The sequence below is a fragment of the Hemitrygon akajei genome, chromosome 2 (genome assembly GCF_048418815.1).
Source record: "Hemitrygon akajei chromosome 2, sHemAka1.3, whole genome shotgun sequence".
Lineage (NCBI taxonomy): Eukaryota > Metazoa > Chordata > Chondrichthyes > Myliobatiformes > Dasyatidae > Hemitrygon > Hemitrygon akajei.
The window spans coordinates 206,758,166-206,776,921 of NC_133125.1; positions in this window are offsets into that span (position 1 = coordinate 206,758,166).

Below are 18,756 nucleotides of genomic sequence, written 5' to 3' on the forward strand. Positions count from 1 at the left end.
TACCCTCTGAGCTTAACTCTATATCCTCTAGTTTTAGACTCCCCTCCCCTGGGGAAAGACTGTGACCATCGACCTCATCACTGCCCTGCAGGATTTCATCAATCACAATAATGTCAACCCTCAGTCTCCTTTGCTTCAGGAAAACAGTCCAGGTTGATCCAGATTCTCCTGAAGCCCTTGAGCCCCGGTAACATTCCTGTGAATCGTGTCTGCACACATTCCAGCTGAATGTCATCCTTTCTACAGCTCGGTGACCAGAACTGCACCCAGTACTCTGAGTGTGGTCTCCCCAATGTCTTGTACAGCTGTAACACGACAAACCATCTCATGTACTTAATCCCCGATCGATGAAGGCCAGTGTACCAGACCCCTTCTTCACTACACCATCTACCTGTGTCTCTACTCTCAGGAACTATGTACTTGTTCCCCTGGGTGTTTCTATTCTACAACACTCCCCAGGGCCCTGACATTCACTGTGTATATTCTGAAAATTTCAGTTTCTGTGCCTGTTCCTGTGCTGTAATGTACTGTTGTCACTTTGCCCATTTCTATTTTGAATTCTTTCTGCCATTCCTTTGCCCATATTCCCAGTTGATTGAGGTCCTGTTGTAACTTTAGACAAACTTCACAGTCCACATCAGAAATTTCAGTTTCTGTGCCTGTTCCGTACTGTTGTATGTTCTCAGAGAACATAACATTCTCCTGTTTAGAAGAATGAGAGGAGATCTCGGGGAAGTGCAAAATCGTTCAGGGCTCAACAGACAGGATGCAGGGAGGATTTTCCCCTGTCTGAGGAGTTGAGGGTCAGGGGTCACTGTCACAGGATGGAGTGAACCCTCAGTGACTTCGCACACTCTGGATCTTTCAATGATTTCACGTTCCCTGGCCCCGAGCATCTTATTTTCACTGTGGATGTCCAGTCCCTGTACACCTTCATCCACCAGCAGGAAGGTCTCAGAGCTCTCTTTCTTTCTGGACACCCGTCCCAACCAGTTCCCTTCCACCACCACTCTCCTCCGTCTAACGGAACTTGTCCTCACTCTTAATAATTTCTGTAATTTCCACCGTCTCCAACAGGATCCCACCACCAAGCACATCTTTCCCTCTCCCCCACTTTCTGCTTTCAGCAGGGATCACTCCCTACACGACTCACATCCATTCGTCCCTTCCCACTGAACTCCCTCCTGGCACTTCCAGGTGGGGCGACACTTCACCTGTGTGTCAGGTGGGGTCATACACTGTGTTTGGTGCCTCTGGTGTGGCCTGTACATCGGTGAGACCCGACATAGATTGGGAACATAGTTTCACCCATCACCTCGTGTTTCTCCCCCCTCCCCCACCACCTTTTGACTGATTCCTCATGTTTTTTTCTCCAGTCCTGCTGAAGAGTCTCGGCCCGAAATGTCGACTGTACTTTTTTTCGTAGATGCTGCCTGCCCTGCTGAGTTTCTCCAGCATTTTGTGTGTGTTGCTCGGATTGAATTGAAATGACTTTATTTCTTACATCCTTCACATACATGTGGAGTAAAAATCTCCGTCTAAATGTGCGATCATAGTAATTTATAATGAACAGAACAGTCAGTGTGATGTTTGATGGCCCGATGGGAGAAGCTGCACTGGAGCCTGTTGGTCCTGGGGTTTATGCTGTGGTACCGCTTCCCGGATGGTGGCAGCTGGATTAGATTGTGGTCAGGGTGACTTGTGTCCCCAGTGATCCTACGGGCCCTTTTTACACACCTGTCCTTGTAAATGTCCTGAATCATGGGAAGTTCACAAGTACGGATGTGCTGGGCTGTCGGCACCACTCTCTGCCGAATCCTGCGATTAAGAGAGGTACAGTTCCCATATACCAGTCAGGATGCTCTCAATTGTGCCCCTGCAGAAAGTTCTTAGGATTTGGGGACCCCTACCGAACTTCCTCAACCGTCTGAGGTAAAAGAGGCGCTGTTGTGTACAGACCACGTGAGTTCCTCGGTGACGTGGATGCTGAGGAACTTGAAGCTGTTTACCCTCTCAACCCCAGATCCAGTGATTCAATAGGGGTTAGCCCGTCTCCATCCCTCCTGTAATCCACAACCAGCTCCTTTGTTTTTGTGACATTAAGGGAGAGGTTGTTTTCTTGACACCACTGTATCAGAGAGATGACTCCTACCCTGTAGGTCACCTCGCTATTGTTTGAGATTAGGCCAATCAATGTCGTGTCGTCAGCAAATTTAATCAGCAGATTGGAGCTGTGGGTGTCGACACAGCCCTGAGGAGCTCGTGTGTTGAGAGTCGGAGGGGTGGAGGTGAGGGAGCTGCTGGCGATCTGACAGGAAGTCCAGGATCCAGATGCACAAGGCAGAGGTTTCTGAGCTGCCTGTCGAGCCTGGAGGGAATTGTGTTGAATGCTGTAGTCCAAGAACAGCATTCTCACATAAGCATCATTCTTCTCCAGATACGTAAGGACGGTATGTCGAGCAGTGGCTATTGCATCATCTGTTGATCGGTTGTGAATTGTAGGGGGTCCGGTGGGTGGTAGCAAGCTGTAGATGTAGTCCTTGAGCAAACTCTCAAAGCATTTGCTTATCATTGAGGTGAGTGCAACAGGACGTTAGTCGTTCGGGCTTGTTACCTTGGTCTTGTTTGGTACAGGGACGATGGAGGATAATTTGAAGCAGGAAGGTGCTCCACACTGGGACAGGGAGAGGTTAACAATTTCCAGCACTGCGGATTTTCCCTTGTTTCTCGTTTCACGGTGCAGGACCCCCACCTGCTGCTGGGAACCGGTACTGCAGGAAGAGCAGAACACAATGCTGTAACTCGGCTGGAATGTGGGCATTGGTAGCTGGGCCAACATTAACTGCCCACCGACTGCCCAGAAGAAAGTCGAAATGAGGTACTTGTGGCCCACTCATACACAGACAGATCGCTAAACCGAGGAAGGAATCAGAATCAAATCAGGTTTATTATCACCGGCATGTGTTGTGAAATTGTTAACTTAGCAGCAGCAGTTCAATGCAATAGATCATACAGAAGAACAAAAGCTAATAAGTAAATAAATAAGTAAATCAATTACAGTATACGTATAACCAAAAAACCGTATAACAATTATAGCACGGGAACAGGTCATCTCGGCCCTTCTAGTCCACGCTGAACGCTTACTTTCACCTAATCCCACCGACCTCACTCATCCCATAACCCTCCATTCCTTTCCTGTCCATATTCCTATCCAATTTTACTTTAAATGACAATACCGAACCTGCCTCTACCATTTCTACTGGAAGCTCAGTACTCCACACAGCTACCACTCTCTGAGTAAAGAAATTCCCTCTCGTGTTACCCTTAAACTTTTGCCCCCTAATTCTCAGATCATGTCCTCTTGTTTCAATCTCCCCTACTCTCAGTGGAAAATGCCTAACCACATCAACTCTATCTAACCCCCTCATAATTTTAAATTCCTCTATCAAGTCCCCCCTCAACCTTCTACACTCCAAAGAATAAAGAACTAACTTGTTCAGCCTTTCCCTGTAACTTAGGTGCTGAAACCCAGGTAACATTCTAGTAAATCTTCTCTGTACTCTCTCTATTGTGTTGATATCTTTCCTATAATTTGGTGACCAGAACTGTACACAACACTCCAAATTCGGCCTTACCACTGCCTTGTACAATTTTAACATTATATCCCAACTCCTATACTCAATGCTCTGATTTATAAAGGCCAGCATACCAAAAGCTTTCGTCACCACCCTATCCACATGAGATTCCACCTTCAGGGAACTATGCACCATTATTCCTAGATCACTCTGTTCTACTGCATTCTTCAATGCCCTACCATTTACAATGTATGTCCTATTTGGATTATTCCTACCAAAATGTAGGACCTCACACTTATCAGCATTAAACTCCATTTGCCATCGTTCAGCCCACTCTTCAAAAGGCCTAAATCTCTCTGCAAGCTTTGAAAACCTGCTTCATTATCCACAACACCACCTACCTTAGTATCATCTGCATACTTACTAATCCAATTTACCACCCCATCATCCAGATCATTAATGTATATGACAAACAACATTGGACCCAGTACAGATCCCTGAGGCACACCACTAGTCACCAGCCTCCAACCTGACAAACAGTTATCCACCACTACTCTGTGGCATCTCCCATCCAGCCACTGTTGAATCCATTTTACTACTTCAATATTAATACCTAACGATTGAATCTTCCTAAATAACCTTGTCAAAGGCTTTACTGAAGTCCATATAGACAACATCCATTACTTTACCCTCGTCAACTTTCTTCGTAACCTCTTCAAAAAATTCAATAAGATTAGTCAAACATGACCTTCCACACACAAATCCATGCTGACTATTCCTAATCAGACCCTGTCTATCCAGATAATATTGACTAGATTAAAAATTGTGCAAAAGCAATTCTATTAAAAAGTTGAGGTAGTGTTCACAGGGTCAGTGTCCATTTAGGAATCGAATGGGAGAGGGGCAGAAACTGTTCCTGAATCACTGAGTGTGTGCCCTCATGCTTCCGTACCTCCCTCCTGATGGTAACGAGGAGAAGAGGACATGTCCTGGGTGATGGGGGTCCATAATGATGGACGCTGCCTTTCTGAGGCACCGCTCCTTGAAAATGTTTTGAATACCATGGAGGCTAGTAGCCAAGATGGAGCTGACTAATTCTACAACTTTATGTTGCTGCTTTTGATCCCGTGCAGTCACACCGTCCCCAAACCAGACAGTGATGCAGCCCGTCAAAATGCTCTCCATGGTACATCGATAGAAGTTTTCAACTGGTTTAGGTGACAAACCAAATCTCCTCAAAATCCCAATGAAAAATAGCTCCTGTTCTGGTTAGACCAGATTAGATCTTCAGAGATCTCGACACCCAGGAGCCAATTGCTCACTCTCTCCACTTCTGATCCCTCTATGAGGATTGGTTCATGTTCCCTCGTCCTACCCTTCCTGAAGTCCACAATCAGTTCTTTGGTCTTACTGACGTTGAGTGCAAGGTTGTTGCTATAACTCCACTCAACTAGCTGGAATATCTCTCTCCTGTACTCCCTCTCGTCACCACCTGAGATCCTACCAACAATGGTTCTATCATCAGCAAATTCACAGATGGCATTTGAGCTTTACCCAGCCACACAGAGAAAGAAGAGCTGTGGGTGAGCACACGTCCCTGTTGTGTGCCAGCGTTGATCGTCAGCGAGGTGGAGATATTATTACCAATCTGCACATATTGTGGTCTTCCAGTTTGGAAGTCAATGATCCAGATGCAGAGGGAGATACAGAGACTCAGGTTCCATAGCTTATTGATCAGGACCGTAGGAATGATAGTGTTAAACGCTGAGCTACAGTGAATGAACAGCATCCTGACGGAGGTATTTGTATTGTCTGGGTGATCCAAGGCCATGTGGAGAGCCATTGAGATTGTGTCTGCTGTAGACCTATTGTGGCGACAGGCAAATTACAGCAGGTCCAGGTCCTTGCTGAGGCAGGAGTTGAATCTAGCCACGACCAACCACTCAGTCACTGTCGATGTGAGTGCTACTGGACGATAGTCATTAAGGCAGCTCACACTACTCTTCTTGGGCACTGGTATAATTGTTGCCCTTTTGAAGCAGGTGGAAACTTCGCACCATAGCAACGAGAGGTTGAAAATGTACCTGCCAGTTGGTTGGCACAAGTTTACAGAGCATGACCAGGTAGTCCAACAGGGCCTGCTGCCTGGCGAGGGTCCTCCCTCCGGAAAGCCAGCCTGACATCGGCCTCCGAGACAGAGATCACAGAGTCACCAGGTGCACCATTCAAAGCGGGCATAGAAGGCGTTGAGCTCATCTGGTAGTGAAGCATCGGTGCCAGTCATACTATGGGGTTTCACTTTGTAGGTAGTAATGTCCTGTGAACCCTGCCAGAGTTGCCATGCATCCGATGTTGCCTACAGCTTTGCTCGGAATTGTTTCGTCACTCTTGAAACAGCCCTCCACAAGTCAGACTGGCTTTCTGGTTCAGACCTGGGTTGCCAAGACTCATACCACAGATCTAGCCCTCAGCAGACGACATACCTCCTGGTTCATCCACGGCTTTTGGTTTGGAAATGTACGGCAAATTTTAATAGGCACACACTCATCCACACAGGTTTTAATGAAGCCGGCATTAAACAACTGCGGCAGACTCATCTGGATTCGAAGATGGATCCCTGAATACAGTCCAGTCCACCGATTCAAAGCAGTCCTGGAGGCGCTCCTGTGCTTCCCTTGTCCAAACCTTCTTGGTCCTCACTGCTGGTGCTGCAGTCTTCAGTCTCTGCCTGTACTCCGGGAGTAGAAGTACAGACAGGTGATCAGACTTCCCAAAGTGAGGTTCTGCTGTTTCGTGTTTAGCACAGAATTCATTTCCTTCACTTCCACCATTCCCCCCACCCCCATTAAACTGTTTACTGCCTGGTCTTCTGTTAACTATCCTCTGTTAAACCGTTCATGATGTGAAACTCCTCCGTTCACTCTCCCCTCGTCCTTTCTAGCTCACTTCCTTCACTGCTTTGTAAACCTGATGCAGAATTTAGGTTTTCTGCCATTGTCTGTGCCTGTATTGCTGCTGAAAGTGTTTCATTGCAACACATGAGCTGCTGGAGATGGTGGGGTGTCTGATTCCTCAGCGGGGTTAGGGGTCAGGCAGCATCTATGAAGGGAGATGGACAGTCATCATTTCCCCTCAAAACCCTTCCTCTGAACAGAACTGGACTGCCTGTTTCCCTCCACAGATACCGCCTGGCCCACTGACACTCCTCCAGCATTTTGTGTGTTGCTCTGGATTCCAGCATCTGCAGCCTGTCGTGTCTCCAGACTGTAACGATGCCTTGTACACACCACAATAAATTCGGCAGGACTTCACCTGATCTCTCTTTGCTTGGAGGACAGCCCTCTTCCCTCCTCCCCAGTCTTTTTGCACAATCAAAATCCCTCACTCCACACATGTCCTGTAGGGAGCATTCATTCCAGTCACATACCGACAGTGTGAGGTACCATTGCACCGGATCGGAAACCATCACAGAGGTTTGAAAACTCAGCCGGCTCCATCGTGGCACTAGCCTCCCCACCATTATGGAGATCTTCAAATGAGGCTGCCTCCAGAGTGTGGAGTCCATCATTAAAATCCTCGCCATCCAGGACAAGTTCTCCGATGCCATCAGGGGAAGGTACAGGAGCCTGAAGACACATTTGATGTTTTCGGGACACTTTGTTCTTTCCACCATCACATTTCTGAATGGACCATCAGCAGTCTCACTACTCTGCACCACGGATTTATTTCTTATTGTAACGTACAGTAAAATTATTTACTGCGCTCTCCTGCTGCCGCAGACCGATAAATTTCACAACATATGTCAGCGATAATAAACCTGATTCTGATTCTAGTTCTTGACCCACACTGGGAAATCCTGTCTTCCTAAAGTGCAGTGAGCAGAATTGGAACCAAGTCTCTATCGCTCAGCTGCGGAGACGTTCCCATTGTTTGTCATTTCCCTGCCAGAGTTTCTGTTCACAGCTTTTGCTCTCAGCTTTCCTGCCTTGCTCACCTGTCATCTCTTTCGGAAGAGATATGACTCACCAGTCTCCCCCACCCCCACGCATAGTGCTGATATATTTTTCTCTTGTCCCCTGTCTCACCCAATAACCTGGCATTCCATTTGTTAATCATTACAGCGCCTTGTGTGGGTTAAGTCTGGTAACACACGACTGTAATTCTATCCCGTTGCCTTCTCATTCTGAAACTTGACTTCCTTCAAAACCTGTTGACCTAAATTTGCTCTTCACTCTTTGACAGCCAGTTTCCAGTCAGCTGCTTTTCAAAGTGTCTTACTGTTGTACTCCAGGGACGATCGGTTCCCTTCCCTGGCCCATTTTGTCCCTCATCCTTCACTCCTGGGTCGGGTGGCTTGACGATCAGCGTAGCGGGGGAAACTCTGGGACGGTGATATTGCCAAGAATCTGAAGTCTCGTCCAGTCCAGAGGGGGTAAGGAAGGCAGCTGTCCTCCCTGAACAGCATTTGTGAATTTAAATTGGCTTTGCCTGTCACACTGAAACATACAGTGAAATGGGTCGTTTGTGTCGGTCACCAACACATTCTGAGACTGTGCTCCGGGCGAGAGTCACCACTCTTCTGGCCCCAACACAGCACGTCCACAACTTACTGACCCCAACCTATACATCGTTGGAATGTGGGAGGAAACCGGAGCATCCGGAGGAAACACACACGGTCACAGGAAGAATCTACAAACTCCTTACAGACAGCAGCGGGAATTGACCCCGGGCACAGGCTCTGAAATAGTGTTACGTTAACTACTGGGCTACTGTGACACCCGAATTGGGTGGATTTTTACAACAATCCTGTAAAAATGTCACTGTCACCAATGCTAGTGTTTACTTAAGGCAAGATTTAGTTGATATTACATCCTTAGTCAATAGTGATAAGGTTTGAATCCTTGAGAGATGGGTAAGAGTTAACAGGAATCTGAGGGACAGTGTTTTCACCTGGAGGGCAATCAGCATAAACCATAGGAAGTATTTCCCAGGTCAGCAATGGCTAATACGAGGGGGCATCATTTTAAGAAGAATGGAGGAAGGTCTGGGGGGTTGTCAGAGGTAGATTTTTACACAGAGATTGGTGGGTGCGTGGAACGCTCTGCAAGGGTGGTGGGGGAGGCAGATACATTCGGGGCATTTAAGATACTCAGACAAGCATGAGGATGAAAGAAAAGTGGAGAGCTATGTGGAAGGAAGGGTTATGTTTATGGTAGAGCAGACTAAAATGTCAGCACTCCATCATTAGCCGAAGCGCCTGTACTGTGTTGTATTTATGGAGAGAAATAAATAGTCGATATTTTGAAAAATAAAGAAAACAATAAAATTTCTGTTGCAGTATTTTGTGTGTGAGTTGTTTTGAATTTCCAGTGTCTCCAGAATCTCTTGTGTCACTGATTGCCCAAGACCTTTTGGAGAAGAGATACAGAACCCCAAGGATCCACACTCAATGATTCAGAAACAGCTTCTTCCCCTCCTCCATCAGATCTTTGAACGGCCCTATATGGACACAATGTCCGTGAGCCCATGAACGATTCAGATTCCGATTCTTTTTATCACACCTACATCAAAACGTACAGAGACATGTGTCCTTTGTTTAAAGACCAACACAGCCGAGGATTTGCTGAGGCAGCTCGAAAGTATCACCACACATTCCGCCATAGGGTGCCCAGAACGGTCAGAACAACAACACAACAAAAACAAGACCACAACAGCAAAACAACCTCTTTCCCACCCTCTCTCTCTCTCACACACTTCCAAACACAGGACAGGGCACCTCTAGGCCTTCAGTCCTTGGCTCTGTCAGGCTGCCTCTAGGCCTTCAGTCCTTGGTGTTGGACAGGCTTCCTCTGGGCCAAACACAGGACAGGCCGCCTCTAGGCCTTCAGTCCTTGGTGTTGGACAGGCTTCCTCTAGGCCTGCCACAGGACAGGCCGCCTCTAGGCCTTCAGTCCTTGGCTCTGTCAAGCTCCCTCTAGGCCTTTGGTCCTTGGTGTTGGACAGGCTTCCTCTGGGCCAAACACAGGACAGGCCGCCTCTAGGCCTTCAGTCCTTGACTGCAACCCCACATCCTGGCTCAGACTCGCAGACAACTGACCTCTGACCCCGGACAATCTAACCCATCGGACCTCTATATTTTCTTCTTTATTCCTTTTTATTACACTGTATTTACTTTTGTAGTTTATAGTGTTTCTATGTCATCACATTTAACCCTTTTCTCGCTGTTGCCATCAGGCAGAAGGTACAAGTGTCACGACTGGCCACTCCACCATATTCAAAACAGCTCCTACCCCTCAACCATCAGTTTCTTTCACAAAAGGGGATAAATACACTCATTCTGCTTCTGGTGTTCCCACAGCCAATTGTCTCACTTTACAAACTCTTTATGTTGTTATTTCATGATCATTATTTATTGCTAGTTATTTATATTTGCATTGGCATGGTTTGTTGTCCGTTGATCCTGTTTACATACTGTTCTATAGATTTGCTCAGTGTGCCCACAGAAGAAGAATCTCGGGGTTGTGTGTGGAGACGTGTCTGTACTCTGATCATAAAGTTTACTTTCACTTTGAACTTTGCTGCTGCAAAACCACACATGCAAGCGGTGATGATGAATCTGTGACCCTGAGGATTGGATTCAGTCCTGGGGAGGAGGGCCAGGCTTCAGGGAAAATGTGCAGGATGTAGAGAGAGTGCAGAAATGTTTGACTGGAATTAGTCCAGGGATGAGAGATGGTCGTTCCATGCATAGTCTGGAAACCCTGGGGTTATTCCACATGGAGTAGAAGAGGATCTGATAGGTAAGACCATGAGGGATTGCGGGAAGGGTTTGGAGAGGATGCGGAAGAGGTTTACCAGGGTACTGCCTGGATTACACAACACGATAACAGGAGGCTGGGTTGTTTTCCCAGGAGCGACGGAGTCTGAAGGGAGATCTGATAGAGATTATGAGAGGAACAGATAGAGTAGACAGACAGTATCTGTTGTCTAGGGTTGAAATCTCTAATACCAGAGGGCATGCAGTTAAGACGAGGGGGGTATTTTCAAAGGAGATGTGAGGGGCAAGTTTTTTCTTACACAGAGAGTGCTGGGTGCCTGGGGTGGTGTGGGTACATATGGAGCTTTTAAGATATGTTCAGATAGGCTAATTTCATTTCAAGATGGCTGGGGTCCTGTCAGTGGTCTACAGTTGAAGTTCAGACTATGGTTCTCCACGGGCAGTGGGTTCTCATCGTGTGGTCCCGCGTTTCAGTATCTCCAGGTGTGGCCTGGAAGACGCGCGCCATTGGACGCGGCCCTGTGGACCACGCGGTTCCTCGCTGATGTCACCGACTGCAGCGTTGCAGGAGTCTGAAATAGTGGGACGGTGGGCAGTGTGCACTGCTGTCAGAATGAAGAAAAATTACTTGTAAAGAGTTGTTGAAGGTGAGTCTAGGGTGTGGGATCGGTTCAGAGTTGTGGTGAGTGAGTTGTCCACGCCGGTTCAAGAGCCTGATGGTTGTAGGGTAACAGCTGTCCACGAACTTGGCAGTGTGGGACCTAAGGGTTCTGAACGTCCTGTTCGATGGGAGGGGAGAGAAGAGAGCATGGTGTGGATGGTTGGAGTCCTTGATGACGGTTGCTGCTTTCTTGTGGCAGGGCTCCGTGTAAATGGTCTCATTGCTGAAGATTAGAACATTTGCAGATGATACCAAGATTGGGCGTGTAGTGGACAGCAAGCAGGACTAACAGAGCTTGCAGTGGGATCTGGTCCAGCTGGAAATCGGACTGGAAAATGGCAGATGGAATTCAGTGTGGACAACTGCAAAATGTTGCACTTTGGTAGGGCCTACCTGAGTGAGGAGTGCAGCAGAACCAAGAGATCTGGGAATACAGGTCAAGTATTTTCAGTTTATTTTGAGTTATTTGAGCATCTGATTCAAATAAACAAACAAGCAAGCAACAACAAATGGATCTGACAGACGAGAGTCTGCAGACGCTTGAAATCCCGAGCAACACAAAATGCTGGAGGAACTCAGCGGGAACGGCTGCATTTATGGAAGGAATAAACAGACGATGTTTCCCTTCATCGGGACTGGGAATGAGGGGGTTAAAGTCGGAATAAGGCGGAGGAGGGTAAGGAGTACAAATGACATGTGATAGATATACCAGGTGAGTCTGGGGTGGGAAGAGGTGAAGAAGGGCTGAAGAGAATCTGACTTTCTTTTTCCCTGCACCCCTTGCAGTACCGGTTCCCAGCAGCAGGTGGGGATGTTCACCGTCAAACTGATCCTTGGACAGCTCACTATCCCCATCTCCTGGCTGAAAGCGGTACCGCCATGAACTGAACGTCCAAACGTTTATCAGCTGGATTGGCGGAATCCTGAGTTCAGAGCATTAACACGATGTCTGAGTGTGGGATTCTTTCTGCCCCTCCTTCACTCACTGTTCCATTGCCCCTTTCGGCCCATCCATCACTCAGCCTCGCTCACATGATCATTTGTCACCCAAGCAAGGATTGTGTCACCCACCCGGTTGAGAAGGTTAAACGGTGGGGGGAGGGAGGGAGAAACACAGGGTGAGAGGTCAAACCGGGAAGGGGGAGGGGTGAAGTGAAGAGCTGGGAAGTTGATTGGTGAAAGAGATACAGGTCTGGAGAAGGGGAAATCCAATAGGAGAGGACAGAGGGCCGTGGGAAAAAGGAAAGGGGGAGGAGCACCAGAGGGAGTCGATGGGCAGGCAAGGAGATAAATTGAGAGAGGGAGAAGGGGACAGGGAATGGTGAAGGAGGGGGTGAGAAATCGATGTTCATGCCATCAGGTCAGACGATTCCCAAGTAGAATATAAGGTGTTGCTCCTCCAAACTGAGCGTGGCCTCATCGCGACAGTAGAGGAGGCCATGGATTGATGTGTCGGAATGGGAATGGGAAGTGGAATTAAAATGGGTGGCCACTAGGCGATCCTGCTTTCTCTGGCAAATGGAGCATAGGTGCTTGGCGAAGCAGTCTGCCAATCTATGTCAGGTCTCACTGATGTACAGGAGGCCACACCGGGAGCACCGGACACAGTATACGACCCCGACAGACTCACAGGTGAAGTGTCGCCTCACCTGTTTGGGGCCCTGAATGGTAGTGAGGGAGGATGTGTACCAGCTGTTCTGTTTGCCAGGAGGTTGGTCAGTGAGGGTGGCGAATAGACAAGGGAGTCGTGTAGGGGGAGAACCCTGCAGAGAGCAGAAAGTGAGGGGGAGGGAAAATGTGCTTGGTGGTGGGATTGTGTTGGAGATAGTAGAAGTTACGGAGAATTATGTGCTGGACACAGAGGCTGGTGGGGTGGCAGGTGAGGACCAGAGGAACCCTATCCCTGGTGGGGTGGCAGGTGAGGAGAAGAGGAACCCTATCCCTGGTGGGGTGGCAGGTGAGGACCAGAGGAACCCTATCCCTGTTGGGGTGGCAGGTGAGGACCAGAGGAACCCTATCCCTGGTGGGGTGGCAGGTGAGGACCAGAGGAACCCTATCCCTGGTGGGGTGGCAGGTGAGGACCAGAGGAACCCTATCCCTGGTGGGGTGGCAGGTGAGAACCAGAGGAACCCTATCCCTGGTGGGGTGGTAGGTGAGGACGAGGAACCCTATCCCTGGTGGGGTGGTGGGTGAGGACAAGAGGAACCCTATCCCTGGTGGGGTGGCAGGTGAGGACAAGAGGAACCCTTTCCCTGGTGGGGTGGCAGGTGAGGACCAGAGGAACCCTATCCCTGGTGGGGTGGCAGGTGAGGACCAGAGGAACCCTATCCCTGGTGTGGTGGCAGGTGTGGACAAGCGGAACCCTATCCCTGGTGTGGTGGCAGGTGAGGACAAGCGGAACCCTATCCCTGGTGGGGTGGTGGGTGAGGACAAGGGGAACCCTATCCCTGGTGGGGTGGCAGGTGAGGACCAGAGGAACCCTATCCCTGGTGGGGTGGCAGGTGAGGACCAGAGGAACCCTATCCCTGGTGTGGTGGCAGGTGTGGACAAGCGGAACCCTATCCCTGGTGGGGTGGCAGGTGAGGACAAGGGGAACCCTATCCCTGGTGGGGTGGTGGGTGAGGACAAGGGGAACCCTATCCCTGGTGGGGTGGCAGGTGAGGACCAGAGGAACCCTATCCCTGGTGGGGTGGCAGGTGAGGACCAGAGGAACCCTATCCCTGGTGTGGTGGCAGGTGTGGACAAGCGGAACCCTATCCCTGGTGGGGTGGCAGGTGAGGACAAGGGGAACCCTATCCCTGGTGGGGTGGTGGGTGAGGACAAGGGGAACCCTATCCCTGGTGGGGTGGCAGGTGAGGACAAGGGGAACCCTATCCCTGGTGGGGTGGCAGGTGAGGACCAGAGGAACCCTATCCCTGGTGGGGTGGCAGGTGAGGACCAGAGGAACCCTATCCCTGGTGTGGTGGCAGGTGAGGACCAGAGGAACCCTATCCCTGGTGGGGTGGCAGGTGAGGACCAGAGGAACCCTATCCCTGGTGGGGTGGCAGGTGAGAACCAGAGGAACCCTGTCCCTGGTGGGGTGGTAGGTGAGGACGAGGAACCCTATCCCTGGTGGGGTGGTGGGTGAGGACAAGAGGAACCCTATCCCTGGTGGGGTGGCAGGTGAGGACAAGAGGAACCCTTTCCCTGGTGGGGTGGCAGGTGAGGACCAGAGGAACCCTATCCCTGGTGGGGTGGCAGGTGAGGACCAGAGGAACCCTATCCCTGGTGTGGTGGCAGGTGTGGACAAGCGGAACCCTATCCCTGGTGGGGTGGCAGGTGAGGACAAGAGGAACCCTTTCCCTGGTGGGGTGGCAGGTGAGGACCAGAGGAACCCTATCCCTGGTGGGGTGGCAGGTGAGGACCAGAGGAACCCTATCCCTGGTGTGGTGGCAGGTGTGGACAAGCGGAACCCTATCCCTGGTGGGGTGGCAGGTGAGGACAAGGGGAACCCTATCCCTGGTGGGGTGGTGGGTGAGGACAAGGGGAACCCTATCCCTGGTGGGGTGGCAGGTGAGGACCAGAGGAACCCTATCCCTGGTGGGGTGGCAGGTGAGGACCAGAGGAACCCTATCCCTGGTGTGGTGGCAGGTGTGGACAAGCGGAACCCTATCCCTGGTGGGGTGGCAGGTGAGGACCAGAGGAACCCTATCCCTGGTGGGGTGGCAGGTGAGGACCAGAGGAACCCTATCCCTGGTGGGGTGGCAGGTGAGGACAAGGGGAACCCTATCCCTGGTGGGTTGGCAGGTGAGGACAAGGGGAACCCTATCCCTGGTGGGGTGGCAGGTGAGGACAAGGGTAACCCTATCCCTGGTGTGGTGGCAGGTGAGGACAAGGGGAACCCTATCCCTGGTGGGGTGGCAGGTGAGGACAAGGGGAACCCTATCCCTGGTTGGGTGGCAGTTGAGGACAAGGGGAACCCTATCCCTGGTGGGGTGGCAGGTGAGGACAAGGGGAACCCTATCCCTGGTGGCGTGGCAGGTGAGGACGAGAAACCCTATCCCTGGTGGGGTGGCAGGTGAGGACAAGGGGAACCCTATCCCTGGTGGGGTGGTGGGTGAGGACCAGAGGAACCCTATCCCTGGTGGGGTGGTGGGTGAGGACCAGAGGAACCCTATCCCTTGTGGGCTGGCTGGAGAATGGGGTGGGAGCAGACATCGGGAACTGGAAGAGATGTGGTTGAGGGCAGCATTGATGGTGGAGGGAGGGAAGCCCCTTTCTTTGAAGAAAGAGGACATCTCCATCTTTCTGGAATGAAAAGTCTCTTCCTGAGAGTAGATGTGGTGGAGACGGAGGAATTGAGAGAAGGGGATCTTGTTTTTACAAGTAACAGGGTGTGGAAGAGGTATAATCCAGGTAGCTGTGAGAGTCTGTGGGTTTATAATAGGCATCCGTAAATATGCTGTCTCCAGAGATAGAGACAGTGAGATTGGGAATGGGGAGGGAGGTGTCGGAAATGGACCAGGTAAATTTGAGGGCGGGGTGAATGTTGGAGGCAAAGTTGATGAAATCGAAGAGTTCAGAATCAGTGCAGGAAACAACACCAATTCAGTCGTCGATGTAGTCTAGGCAATGTAGGGGACGGACACTAGGGTTGGCTTGTAACATAAACTGTTTCACAAAGCTGACAAAAAGGTACCCGTGACAAAGCTGGGACCCTTGTGAGTGCCCATAGCTACACCTTTGGTTTCAAGGAAGTGGGAGGATCCAAAGGAGAAATGAATGAGAGTGAGGACCAGTTCTGCCAGACAGAGGAGAGTGGTGGTGGAGGGGAACTGGTTGGGTCTGCTGTTCAGTAGGAAATGGAGAGCTTTGAGGCCTTCCTGGTTGGGGGTGGAAGTGTATAGGCACAGGACATCCAGAGTGAAAATCAGATGATCGGGGCCAGGGATCATGAAATCATTAAAAAGATCCAGAGTGTCTGAAGTGCCACTGTTGTAGGGAGGAAGGGACTGGACCAGGAGGGATAAAACAGAGTCGAGTTATGTCGATATGAGTTCAGGGGCAGGAACAAGCTGAAACAATGGGTCTGCCTGGAGAGGCAGGTTTGTGGATCTTGGGTAGAAAGGGGAGGTACAGGAACTATGAGGTTGGAGGCAGTGGATAGGAGATCCCCAGAGCTTATAAAGTCGGTGATGGTGAGGGAGACAGTGGCCTGGTTCTCCTCTGTGAGGTCCTGTTCGAGGGGTAAGTAAGTAGGAGGTGTCTGAGAATTGTCGCTGGGCCTCAGCGGTGGAGGTCAGTACGCCAGACTACTACAGCACCCCACTGATCCGCGGGTTTGAGGGTGAGGTGAGGATTAGTGCTGAGGGAGTGGAGAGCAGGGCGTTTGGAAGTAGTGAGGTTGGAATTGGAGGGAGGAGTGGGGAAGTGGAGACGGTCGATGTCTCGTCGGCAGTTTGCAATGAAAAGATCCAGAGCGGGGTGACCAGGGAGAGGAGGAGGGTTGAGGACGGCAGAAAGGGTCATCGGTCCCCGTCCTCCCTCGCCCTTCAGTCTGTCGGTTTGCACGGGAGAGAGGTGAGAGCACCAGAGATCCATCAGCTGCTCCGGTCTCCCAGCAGCAGGAGGCGGGTTTCGGAGGCAGCTGCAGACAACAGACCCCGATCCCCGGCGAGGAAAGGTCGGGCACCCTCAGACAACTGCGGACAACAGGCCCCGATCCCCGGTGGGGAAAGGCCGGTCACCCTCAGACAGCTACGGACAACAGGCCCCGATCCCCGGTGAGGAAAGGCCGGTCACCCTCAGGCAGCTGCGGACAACAGGACCCGATCCCCGGCGAAGAAAGGCCGGTCACCCTCAGACAGCTGCGGACAACAGGCCCCGATCCCCGGCGGGGAAAGGCCGGACACCCTCAGGCAGCTGGGACAACAGGCCCCGATCCCCGGTGAGGAAAGGCCGGTCACCCTGAGGCAGCTGCGGACAACAGGCCCCGATCCCCGGCGAGGAAAGGCCGGTCACCCTCAGGCAGCTGCTGACAACAGGCCCCGATCCCCGGTGAGGAAAGGCCGGTCACACTGAGGCAGCTGCGGACAACAGGCCCCAATCCCCGGCGGGGAAAGGCCAGGCACCCTCAGGCAGCTGCGGACAACAGGCCCCAGTCCCCGGTGAGGAAAGGCCGGTCACCCTGAGGCAGCTGCGGACAACAGGCCCCGATCCCCGGCGGGGAAAGGCCGGTCACCCTCAGGCAGCTGCGGACAACAGGCCCCAATCCCTGGTGAGGAAAGGCCGGTCACCCTGAGGCTGCGGACAACAGGCCCCGATCCCCGGCGGGGAAAGGCCGGGCACCCTCAGGCAGCTGCGGACAACAGGCCCCGATCCCCGGCGGGGAAAGGCCGGTCACCCTCAGGCAGCTGCTGACAACAGGCCCCAATCCCCGGTGAGGAAAGGCCGGTCACACTGAGGCAGCTGCGGACAACAGGCCCCGATCCCCGGCGGGGAAAGGCCAGGCACCCTCAGGCAGCTGCGGACAACAGGCCCCAGTCCCCGGTGAGGAAAGGCCGGTCACCCTGAGGCAGCTGCGGACAACAGGCCCCGATCCCCGGCGGGGAAAGGCCGGTCACCCTCAGGCAGCTGCGGACAACAGGCCCCAATCCCCGGCGGGGAAAGGCCGGTCACCCTCAGGCAGCTGCGGACAACAGGCCCCGATCCCCGGCGGGGAAATGCCGGTCACCCTCAGGCAGCTGCGGACAACAGGCCCCGATCCCCGGCGAGGAAGCTCCTGCCAGTAACTTTGTTTATCGCTTGTGCATGTGAACTTTGCGTTAATGAACTTGGGAACAGTTCCTCCAGACTAACACCACCGACCACAAGTCACCAGGAAGGACTCGATGTACACGGTGAACACACACAAAATGCTGGAGGAACTCAGCGGGCCAGGCAACCTCTATGGAAATAAAGTACAATTTGACACTTCGGACCGAAACGCTTCGGCAGGTCTGGGGGGAAAAAGGCTGAGGAGATTTAAAAGGTGGGGAGGGAGAGAGAAACACTCGGTGAGAGGTGAAACCTGAAGGGGGAGAGGTGAAGTAAAGAGCTGGGAAGTTGGTGAAAGAGGTATAAGGCTGGAGAAGGGGGAGTCTGACAGAAGAGGACAGAAAGCCATGGAAGGAAAAAAGAGGGGAGGAGCACCGTAGGGAGGCGATGGGCGGCAAGGAGTTAAGGTGGGAGAGGGAAAAGGGGGATGGGGAATGGTGAAGGAGAGGGATTGGGGGCATTACCAGAAGTTCGAGGGATCCAAGGAGACCTTGCTTTTTGGCTTGACCACAGAGGGCAAAGAGTGGTTGTAGATGGTTCATATCTGTATGGAAGATGGTGACCAGTGGTTTTCCGCAGGGATCTGTTCTGGGATCCCTCCTCTTTGTGGTTTTAATTATTGACCTGGATGAGGAAGCAGAAGGATGAGTTGGTAAATTTGCTGAGGACACAAAGGTTGGGGTGTTGTGGATAGTCTGAAGGGTTGTCAGAGGTTACAGCAGACATCGATAGGATGCAGAACTGGGCTGAGAAGTGGCAGATGGACTTCAACTGAGGTAAGTGTGAGGTGGTTCATTTTGGTAGGTCAAATTTGAAGACAGAATGTAATATTAATGGTAAGAATATTGGCAGTGTGGAGGATCAGCGAGACCTTGTCCAGGGGACACTCATATCTGCTGCGCAGGTTGACAGTATGGTTAAGAAGGCGTATGTTGTGTTGGCCTTCA